This window comes from Aulostomus chinensis, chromosome 4 (genome assembly GCF_037954235.1).
Source record: "Aulostomus chinensis isolate RoL2024-O1b breed Wild chromosome 4, RoL_Achi_v1.0, whole genome shotgun sequence".
Lineage (NCBI taxonomy): Eukaryota > Metazoa > Chordata > Actinopteri > Syngnathiformes > Aulostomidae > Aulostomus > Aulostomus chinensis.
The window spans coordinates 8,103,415-8,113,358 of NC_141323.1; positions in this window are offsets into that span (position 1 = coordinate 8,103,415).

Genomic DNA, 9,944 nt, shown 5'->3' on the forward strand with positions numbered 1-9,944 from the left:
GCCCCGGCTGCAGCACGGGGTCTTTCTGGGTGAGTCTCCATGTTCTCCCTGTTCCTGCTGGGTTCTCTCTGGTACTCCAGCTTCCTCCACAGTCCAAAGACATCAAGAGGGACCAGGTTAATCCAGACTCTAAATTGACCGTAGGCGTGGCTGGGAGAGCCAATGGTTGTCTGTCTCTATGTGTTGGCCCTGCCATGGACTGGTGACCTGTCCAGGGGGAAGGCTGCTGGGATAGGCTCCACCCCCACCACCCTCAACAGGAGAAGAGGGGGAAGATGGAGGGATGGATGGAGGGATGGATGGATGATGGATGGAGGGATGGATGGATGATGGATTAGATTATTTTTTCTCTATTTTTTCAATTTGTTTTTTCTTTGTTTATTTTGTTCTAATTTCCAGTCATTTGTAGCCACCATCCATCCACCCATCCATCCACCCATCCATCCACCCATCCATCCATCCAGCCACCCATCCATCCATCATCCATCCAGCCACCCATCCATCCATCCATCATTCATCCGTCAATTCCATCCATCCAGCCATCCATCCATCCATCCACACATCCATCCATCCATCCATCCATCCATCCATCCATCCAGCCACCCATCCATCATCCATCCCTCCATCATCCATCCATCCATCCACACACTCATCCATCCATCCACACACCCATCCATCCATCATCCATCCATCCATCATCCATCCATCCACACACCCATCCATCCATCATCCATCCATCATCCATCCATCCCTCCATCCACACACCCATCCATCCATCATCCATCCATCATCCATCCATCCCTCCATCCATCATCCATCCATCCAATAATACAATCTAAATCAATAAAACCATCATTCATCTGCATTTATATTCTACACTGATCATCTGAGACTCGGGTGCGTGTTCTTACTTTGTAACTCGTTGGTTCAGACTCAGGTAGCATAGATTTTGCCACAGGAGCTTGTTCTCCTGCAGGCGGAGGAACTCAAACTCTTGTTGCCTCTCATCATCCAGACGCAATGACTCACGAAGTTCCGCCTCGATATGACCCAGCTGGACCAGTGAAAAACATGTAAGTCACATGATTAATATTCAAATAACAAGATCATCTTCACTAATGAACCCTCTGATGATGCTGGAAGCCTGAATGCAATGCTTAGCAGTGCTAAGCTAATGTTAGCCTATGAAGGAGCTACACCAGGGTCACATGACTTCAGTGTCACCACCACTAAGCTTCAGGCTTCTTGTGTTTCCCCTGATGACCTTTAATGACCTCCATGACCTCTGTAGGCTCCTCTAGACTCTTGTTAGCAACCCAGGTTTTTAAGACTCCACCACTCCAACATCCACCAGTCTGGTGTTTACTGGTGGATCTGATGTAGAACTGAACCTCCACCATCCACCAGTCTGGTGTTTACTGGTGGATCTGATGTAGAACTGAACCTCCACCATCCACCAGTCTGGTGTTTACTGGTGGATCTGATGTAGAACTGAACCAGTCTGGTGTTTACTGATGGATCTGATGTGGAACTGAACCTCTACCATCCACCGGTCTGGTGTTTACTGGTGGATCATATGTTGACCTGAACCTCCAACATCCAACTCTGTGTGTTCTGCTGAGTCCCTTTCTACTTTTAAGAGACAATTGAAGACTCAATTGTTCAGAGAGCACCGAGGCACTGAACCTGACTCTGCTCCTCTTTGGGGTAGAATAAGTCAGAGGGTCCAAGACCCAGCACTTAGTGACTATGTAGCACTAACTGTGTTGGGTGATGTTGTATGTCTGTTATATTTTAAAAAAAAAAAAAAAAAAAGGGAGGGGGGCGACACTTCTTCTGCCACTAGATGGCAGTACCTGTGACCAAATCACAACTGAAGCACTTTTGCACTTCCTATGGACTTTTCCTTAATTAGGTCTGAATTCTTGCTTGTGTTGTACGTCGCTTTGGACAAAAACGTCTGCTAAATGAAATTGGAGAATTGTTGTAGAATCCACCGGTCCGGTGTTTACTGGTGGATCTGATGTAGAACTGAACCTCCAACATCCACCGGTCTGGTGTTTACAACAGACCAGAAGACTTTTTTCCTGTGCTTTTCTATTTTTGTTCAGCACAGTTTAACTTCTTCAAAACGTCAATAGACTCTGGGGTTTCTGACCTCTTCTAGTAGGCTCTTGTTGTCTGCTTGGTCTCTCTGCTGCTGGTGAAGAGACAGAGATGCCGCTGTCCACCTGCCCTCCTCATTCACACCTGGTCGACCTGCAGCACCTGTCTGCTGCTGCTGGATGATCGCAAAGATGAAAGAGCTGAGAGGAAGGACCGAAGAGATTGGATTAACCCCCCAGCAGCACTTGTATAGACATCTATCTTTGTGAGGACCACAACCTCAACTATGACAACAAAGACTCCAAACCTGCAACTCAATCGAGTCTACTGATTGTTGCAGTTACAGTACACACTCCTGTCACCTGTGTTCTCTGCTGCCTGCCTCCTCCTGAATCTGGGAGAGGTGCCGACTACCCATCATGCCCTGCAATGTGCGCACGCGCACACACACACACACACACACACACACACACACACACACACACACACACACACACACACACACATACACACACATGATCTGGTATCAGTTAATTACATGTTCTAAGATGAGTGTCGGAAGTTGAGAGAAGGAGGCGAGACAGTCCCTAGGGTTAGTTTCCGTGGTGACAGGAGCCATGTTTTGGTCAGATGACACCGACACACAGCTACCTGATCTCCAGCAACTCTAGTGCAAGCTTCATTTCAAAAGCCCATAGCTTGTTTTCTTGTATCCATGATATCATTCTTTGCAGTGAACACACATTGAACAAAGGTTGACAGTGTAACCTGTAATGTTTACTTTAAAGTGAGGTAGCATTCTTCATTGTGATGTCATTGGTTACTAAATGGTTAAAGCCATTAAGAGTGTTGATATTAGTTAAACTGATATTTCAGTCAGAAGCTGTATTTTTCCTTCCAAGTACTCACTTACAGGAGTACTCAGCTCACTCAGATGTTTTTTCCTCCTGCATCATTTCTCATTGACTCCAGAATGCAGGAAGAATCAGCCACGTATATTTGGCTTGAAGCTAACAGAGACTGATGCTAACATCAGCTAAACTGTCCACAAACATCTGTTCACCAATTCTCCTGGTGGTCTGGTAGAATCTGGTCTCAGGTAGCACCTGCATCAGTGCAGATGCAGCTGAATGAAAAAGGTGTGGGTGAAAGCAGACGATGCCCCCTGTTGGTTTGGAGGGTGAAGCACTGGCAGGTTCCCAGTGTCATAAAGCACTTTTAATAAAACAATATTTATATTGTAAAAGCAGGAAAACATTATAAATAATAACAGGAATGATGGTTCACTTAAGGAATTACTGTGATTATTTAACACATAGACTTTTGAGCTCTGTTAAGTTTCAACATTGTGAAAGAAATACTCTTTGAAAGAGATACATTTACTTTAAATTCCATTTACAATTTCAAAATATTCATAAACCTGAATTATATAATGTCTATAATGTAGCTTTTTAGCTTTGTATGTACTGTATTTGCTTGCAACTAATGATTGACAGTTTTGTTGTTGCTCTCACCTTAGTTTGAGTTTAAGTTGCTGAAATAACTATACTAATATTACGAACACAACTGTTCCAGTAGAGAAAAAAACTATATTGATATCCTGACTAACACGGTAACTGTCTTCTCTTCATGCGTTTTACTCTGTTGTTGTTGTTGTTGTTATCTACCAAGAACAGAAATACACGCAGCCAGTTAGATGACCACAACCTTCATCAACTCAAATTGAGCTGATTGAAAATGCCGCACATGGCTGTCCAGTCACAGAGGGCTCGCTGGTTTGATCCTGGTTGCTACTGTAAGTTGCTGAGCCCCGAATTTCTCCTGATGATGGTGCCATGAGTGTGTTTCTCAACTACAGAAGATTGTTTGGAGCGTTTCACCCCTACAAGCACTTGAGAGACGGCGTCACCATGATCTTTGACCTCTACAATCCCAGAGGACAAAGGCATTCCAGATATGTGGTGTTTATGTGATGTGGCCGTGACCTCTGACCCTCAAAAACTGTTCAGATCATGTTTGAGTCCTCATGGATATCACCTATCATGGCAAAGGTGATGAATGTCTCAGGTTTGAAAAGTGTGATGCGGCTGTCTTCTACCATTTTATTATTTTACCGTATTGTAACTGGTTGACTTTTGTTGTCAGATGAGGGTAAAATGCATGAAACATTAGCAAATGCAAACAAACATTAAAAAAGGGGATTTAAGTGAAAAATGATCCTGCAGCAACTCCCTACATACAAAAAAAGCATTTTGACACAATTGAGATGATGGCTGATACTCACAGTGTGCTGAGCATCCATGTCCATCTTCCTGTTTGTGACTGTCCACTTCATTAGTCTGGTGTTTCTATGCACCTCCTTCCCACCTGAATTAGTCATCAGTGTGTGTGTTTGTGTGTGTTTGTGTGTCCTCACCTCTAAATGTGTTTAGAAAACCGACTGATTCACACTGCAAGGAAACTTGGATACACTTGTTGTTGGATGAATAAGTTCGCAACGCCATCACAAGCGTTTTCCAGAGCAATAAAGCATTTTTAATGAGAAATCATGAATGAATGAAGGCTTTATTTCGAACTGAGAAATCAAAAAACCCAAATCAAAATAGTCAAGACAACAAAAACAATGTTAACGTAACCTGTTGGAAAAGAGAAGCAGATGCTTATTTAATCCCAACCCTTCTCCTTTGTCAGTGATTAACAATCATCTGATGAGTTCATTGTCCCGTCTGTACACATATTCACAAATTACTCTATGTTCTTAAATGTATGGACCAACACCTCATGACTAAACAGATTTACATATGTGCATATTTACAGACAAAAGACAATAAATAATGTAAATAAACAAGTGAATTAATGATCTGTGAAAACATCTGGTGATCATCAAAGCCCTTCATCCTCCCTGCACCCTGTGAAAACCATGTTTTTGAGCTGGGTCATGCTGGGACACTGCTTGAGCTCCGCACCCAAGCCGTTCCACAGCTTCACTCCAATACAGAAATAGAAAACTTTTTTAATGTTGTGCGGACACGAAGATGTTTTAGATTGGACCCCCCTCAGATTATAATCCCCATCTCTGGTAAAAAAAAAAAAAAAAAAATTGAATATTGATTGTTTATTGCTTTGTACATAATTTGTGCTGTTTGAAAGTGAACCAGATCAGTCCATTTTAATATCTTTGATTTTAAGAATAGTGAATTTGTTTGATCTTTGTTAACCTTCATTATGCATTATCCTTATGGCTCTTTTTTGCAGTAGTGGTAGTGATTGTAGTGTACATTCATAAGTGTTCAACATGGTAAAACCAGTGAACAGTAGAGAATGTGGAGTGACTTGTGGTCCAGAATGTGTTTGGCCTTGCTGAGTACTGAGATGCTTCTTGAGTTTATTTTGGCATCTATTATTACACCAAGAACCTTATTTTCATGGACTCTTTCAACATGCACACCTTCTACTTGCACTTGCATTTCCCTTTCACAATAACAGACAACATGGTTTTAGTTTTACCTCAATTTAATGATAACTTGTTTCTATCAAACCACCTCTTTAATTTTAATATTTTTGATACCTTACAAATATCATTTATATAAAGGATAAACAGTTTTGGACCCAGTACTGACCCCTGGGGGATGCCACAAGCAATGTCCAAGCATGACCACGTATACTCTTCCAACTTCACAAATTGTTTTCCCTCTCCTAAGTAACCTCTCACCCAGTGCGATAACCCCCCCCCCCCCATCCCATACCGCTCCAGTTTATTAGGGCCTGAGCCAGAAGGTACTTGTGGCGAAGACCCTATTATGTTTGCTCGGCAGAGCAACACATTAGCAGCACTAAAAACACTAAAAACCCACACTAAACAGTGTCCCAGGCCCCCCCAACACCCATGAGGCAACTGGGCCAGACGGCCCGGAGCCAGTTTTCACATCCACACCCATTCAAAACCTGGTATTATACTGTTCTTGCTCTCAATGAGTGCGCGCTATATGCGCATAATGCGCATAACGCGCATAATCTAATTTGACCCCCTGAACATGCATGAAATTCGCTGAAATTCGGCACAATCGTTCGGTATGTCTCAACATTCACTAATCAAAAACAAAAACGCCACAAAAGTCTATAGCGCCACCTAGGGAGCCACACAAAAAAAAGATAATTTTTTTTCAATTTAGAGCGCTATAACTCCTCACACAAAACTCCCACAGACATGGGACCAACACCGTTGGACTCGTCTCATCAAGACGAACAATTCTTACACTCTGACCCCTCACCTATCTCTAACAGAATGTCCACAAATTGGACAAAACTGTCAAAATCAGGACTTTTTTTACTCCCCGAACAAAATCTATCTCCTCCTAAACCGTAAATGCCAGGGCTTCCAAACTTTCACACATTACTCTCCCAACACTGCTCTTCAAAAATCTTTAAAGGCTAATATACTACGCGCTCGGTTCCCATTTTATAAGCCCTCAAATTGGGGGAGACACGTTTCACGCTTACAATGGAAGTCAATGGGGAGGCCGTGTCCTCTCATGGTACATACTCTCAAACAAATGCTTCTCACGTCTATACCATACATCGCACAGCTTTTCAAAACATAGCACTGTATTCCTGACAAAAATCCCTACAAAAATATGGTATTTTGTGTTACTTTCCACCAACGTAGGCCGAGTTATTCAGCTTTTACACACTACATTTCTCTTCATCCTCCACTCTCTCCACTCTAGCACAGATCAAAGAAAGTGCAGCGGGGGAGGGGTTCTTAAAGGGCCAGCTGGCAGCTCTGCTCTCAGCTCTGCTCTCAGCTCTGACAGAGATGGCAGAGATTTGTTTACTGTAGTCATGGAAACCACAATTGGAGCTTCTCTGCCCTCATGTACATACTCTCAAACAAACACTTGTAGCTTCTAAACTAAAAGACTCACACCTTCAGAAAACACACCATTGAATTGCTGAGAAAAAACTCTACGAACTGATGTCTTTACATTACACTTTTGACCAACATATGCAGAGTTATGACTGTGTTTGTCAGTAAAACTGCCAAATCCTCCTCTGCTCTCCACTCTGACAGAGATGGCAGAGAGCGAGCAGAGAAGGGAGGGGCTCTTAAAGGGCCGGCTCTCAGCTCTGCACTCACACTGTGCAGCGCACTGAGGCTCCTATCTCCTAAACTACAAGGCCTAGGGATTTGCCGATTACACCGTTGGATTGGGGCCGGTGTCAAGGACGCAGCCGTAGGCCGCGCGGGGGCTCAGGCCCTAACAACGCTGCTTGCAGCTTTAATTGATTACTATGTTTTTAATATGATCGAAAGCTTCTTTAAGATCTATGAATACTCCAACTGCATGCTGTTGTGGTCTGCTGTGTTTGTAACTTCCTCAACTGATTCGGTTGTTGCCAGTGATGTTGGGATGTTTGACCTGAATCCGTATTGACGGTCAGGAGGTCCTCTATGCTTTTCTATCAATTGTTCTGATCTGTTATTGAATAGTTTTCCTAGAACTGTGGAAGTAAAGAAAGAGGCCTGTCATTTTGAAGTGGTGTCCATCCCCAGTTTTGTACAGCGACACAACTTTAGCTATTTTCATTTTGTTTGGAAATTTACTTGTTTGGAATGATAAGTTTCAGATGTACGTTAGTGGTTCTGAAATCCCCTCAATGACCTTTTTACGATTTTCATATCAATTTCATTACAATCAGTGGATGTTTTATATTTACATTTATTATTTACAATATCTATTATTTCTTTATCTTCCACTGCTGTAAGGAACATTGAGCTGGGATTCCCATCTATAAGGTTATCATTCCGATCCTCAGATGACATTGGATCAGGGATTTTTTCCAACACTTACAAAAAAATCACTAAAGCTATTAACCACATCATCCATATTGTCCTTTTTAATGTTGTTGTCAATAAAATATTGAGGGTAACTTTGTTGTCTGGAGCCACTTTTAATAATACTATTTAACATGTCCCATATTCCTTTAATATTGTTTTTGTTATTATTTAATATTTTACAATAGTATTCTTTCCTACATACCCTTATAATATTAGTTAACCTATTATTATATTTATGTTCAGCCTCTTTAGTTCTTTGTGTTATGAATTCTCTATAGAGTGTATTTTCCTTTTTACAGGCATTTGGTAATCCCTTTGTGATCCATGGTCGATCTGTATATTTGTGTTTTCTACTGTATTGTTGTATTGGACAATTTTTATCATACAGTGATGTGAACATTCTTAAAAAATGACTCATATGCATGATCAGCATCATTTTCTCTGTACACTATTTCCCATTTTTGTGCTAGCAAGTCATTCCTTAATGCACTCACGGTTTCCTCTGTCCTCACTCGTCTGTATTGAAGTTTTCCGTCTGGCTGATTTCTCTTGTAGTTACTGTCATAGACTGTAAAAACTGATGTCGTTGAATTAGTGATTGAAATAATCAAATATAAAAAGCTTTACATGATGTAAAACATTTAAATATTTGATCAAATAACTTGACATGCTGAGTAAACAACAAACTGTTTAATCCAATAGGGAGGCCGTGCTTGTTCTTGTAGTTGCCTTTTAATGCTGTTATCTTGTGCTTTAATTATGAAATCACAAGATAACAAATCTGGTTAAGCTAAGGAGATAATTAACTCATTATCACAAGAAAATGCCTGTTACCATGTTAAATTGGGATATCGCCTTATGAACCATCCTACCTTCACTCGTGAACAAGATCCCAAGATACTTAAACTCCTCCACCTGAGGCAGGACTTCCCCCAAACCCGGAGTGGGCAGGCCACCCTTTTCCAGCTGTGGACCATGGCCTGCAGTATGATGGCGCAAAGAGGATCCCTACCCTAACCCTCGAACCCTCCCCCCCTCCCCCCCACCACCATCACCAAGAAATTCTGTCTATAAAAGTTATGAACAGAAACAATGACAAAGGGCAGCCTTGGTGGAGTCCAACCCTCACTGGGAACAAGTCTGACTTACTGCCAGCAACGCGGACCAGACTCTCACTACTCCAGTAGAATGACTGAACGGCCCTTTGTAAGGGGCCATCCATCCATCCCCCCCCACGGTGCTCCTGGGATCACGGTCATAAGCCTTCTCCAAATCCAAAAAGCACATGTGGACTGGTTGGGCATGGCCCCTCCAGCACCCTAGCGAGGGTGAAGAGCTGATCCACGGTTCCACGGCCAAGACGAAACCCACACTGCTCCTCTTCGATCTGAGGTTCGACTATCGCCCGACCCTTCTCTCCAGTATCCTGGTGTACACCTCTCCAGGGAGGCTGAGGAGTGGGATCCCCCGATTGTTGGAACACACCCTCTGGTTCCCTTTCTTAAAGATGGGGACCACCAACCCGGTCTACCACTCTAAAGGCACCGCCATCAACTGACAGGCGGATTGGGGCGGCATCCACAGTGATGCGGGTGCTTAACCAGTCCGTTGTGGTAAATCGCAAGCTTTGACTGTTGGCTAAGCTCACTTATTTACCTGTCAATCTACGTTCCAACCCTCACCTGTGGTCATGAGCTCTGGGTTATGACTGAAAGAACAAGATCCTGAATACAAGCGGCTGAAATGAGTTTCCTCCTCAGGGAGGCTGGGCTCTCCCTCAGAGACAGGGTGAGAAGCTCAGTCCTTCAGGAGGGACTCAGAGTAGAGCTGCTGCTCCTCCAGGTAGAGGAGTCAGTGGAGGTGGTTCTGGCATCTGGAGAGGACGCCTCCCTCAGGAGGTGTTCCAGGCATGTTATCTTGAGATAACAAAATAAATGGACCCATTATCATTAGACAATATCTGCTATTATCAATATTATTGTATCATACAACAATAGTC